The 2,035-nt window shown below is 35.6% G+C and overlaps 1 protein-coding gene across 1 annotated transcript in view; it reads left to right on the top strand.

The window, feature by feature from the left end:
* NLRP9 (NLR family pyrin domain containing 9) overlaps positions 1–2,035 on the top strand; it is a 37,984-nt gene that overhangs the window by 26,969 nt on the left and 8,980 nt on the right. The window lies entirely within an intron of this gene.

Below are 2,035 nucleotides of genomic sequence, written 5' to 3'. Positions count from 1 at the left end.
GTTTGTTAATTTTGTTCTTTAGATTCCACATATACGTGAAATCATATGCTATGTTTTTTCTTTCTGACTTATTTCCCTCAGCATAATACCCTCTAGGTCCATCTATGTTGTCGCAAATGGCAAGATTTCCTTTTTAATGGCTGAGTAATATTCTGTTATATATATGTACCACCTCATCTTTATCCATTTGTCAATTGATGGACACTTAGGTTGCTTCCATATCTTGGCTATTGTAAATAATGCTACAGTGAACATAAAGGTGCATATATATTTTCAAATTAGTGCTTCATTTTCTTTGGATAAATACCCAGAAGTGCAATTGCTAGGTTCTATTTCTAATTTATCTGGAGAAACTACAAACTGTTTTTCATAGTGGCTGCACCAATTTGTAGTTCCACCAACAGTGTATGAAGGTTCCCTTTTCTCCACATCCTCACTATCACGGGTTGTTTGTTGATTTATTGATGATAGCCATTCTGACAGATGTGAGGTGATATCTCACTGTGGTTTTAATTTGCATTTCTCTGGTGGTTAGGGATGAACATCTTTTCATATGTCTATTGGCCATCTGTATGTCCTCTTTGAAAAAATGCCTATTCAAGTCATCTGCCCATTTTTCGATTGGATTGTTTATTTTTTTTGTTATTGAGTTGTATCAGTTCCTTATATATTTTAGATGTCAACCCTTTATCTGATGTATCATTGGTGAATATCTTCTCCCACTCAGTAGGCTCTCTTTTTCATTGATTTCCTTTGCTGTGCCCAAACTTTTTATTTTTATATTTTTAGTATGTTATTTCTTTGAATATGTACAAATATTTTAATAAACTAAAATATTCAATGAACAAGTAAGAATGACTAGAAATAAGAGTAATGTTAGGTTCTTTTCCAGAAATAATAAGCCATCACTTTTTCATAAGCCTTAATTTCCTCATATTTTCCCCTTTTGTAATTTTTTAAAAATTAAATTTATTAAAAAAATTTTTCAATTATAGTTGATATTCAATATTAAGCTTTTTGGCTTGATAAATCAATGTGTCAACACAGAGCTACAATCTAATATGTCAAAAGTGAACTCAGAAAGCATTATGTGATACAAATTTGTAGGAAAAACAAAATATATTGCTTGCTTCTACATGTGGTCACAAGAACTGTATGTGCCGTCTTGTTGGATCCGTTCACCTGTGTGCAGCTGATTAGCTAGGAATCTTCAAGGTCACCCTGACATGAAGAAAGCTTAAGTTTTGTTTAAGATTAGCACCCACATTTGGGGAAAATCGAGGTCACACTTGGATTTAGAGACTGTGCGTATTTTGGTCCAGCGGTACATTCAAACAAATGTGGCCTCCATTGTGGTTTTTGCCTAACGAATGTTTAAAAAAAATTTTTAGAATTTATTTTTCAATTGCAGTTGACATTCAATATTATGTTAGTTTCAGGTGTACAGCATAGTGGTTAGACATTTATATAATTTATGAAGTGATCACTCTGATTAGTACTTACCTGGCACCATCTATAGTTATAATATTATTGACTATATTCTCTGTGCTGTAATTACATCCCCAAGACTATTTTGTAACTGCCAATTTGTACTTCTTTATCCCTCCCCCTTTGTCACCCAGTCCCCCAACCCCCCTCCCAATCTGTAAATCATCAAAGTGTTCTCTGTATCTATGAGTCTGTCTCTGTTTTGTTTGTTCATTTATTTTGTTCTTGAGATTCCACATGTAAATGAGATCACATGGTGTTTGTCTTCCTTTGCTTGAGTTATTTCCCACTAACACTTCATCTTAGTTTGTCTCCTTTCCCTGAGGTTGTTGATCCTTCACTGGTGATGAGTCTTGATTGCACATTCACTCAGTGGTCATCTTCTCACCCTACTGTCCACTGACTCAGGACCTCTTGCTGGCCTGGAGTCCGAGTCCTTTGCAGCTGCCTGCCCTGTGAATCACAGTGTTTTCAGTGGCAAAGTCCTTGGGGGGCCTGACCTTGCTGTCCTGATGCCCTCATTTCTCAGAGATCTCTGGCTATCAAG

The sequence above is a fragment of the Pteropus vampyrus genome, unplaced genomic scaffold (assembly GCF_000151845.1).
Source record: "Pteropus vampyrus isolate Shadow unplaced genomic scaffold, Pvam_2.0 Scaffold357, whole genome shotgun sequence".
NCBI lineage: Eukaryota > Metazoa > Chordata > Mammalia > Chiroptera > Pteropodidae > Pteropus > Pteropus vampyrus.
The sequence above is the reverse complement of the archived record's forward strand: the minus strand, read 5'-3'. Positions and strand labels throughout refer to the sequence as shown.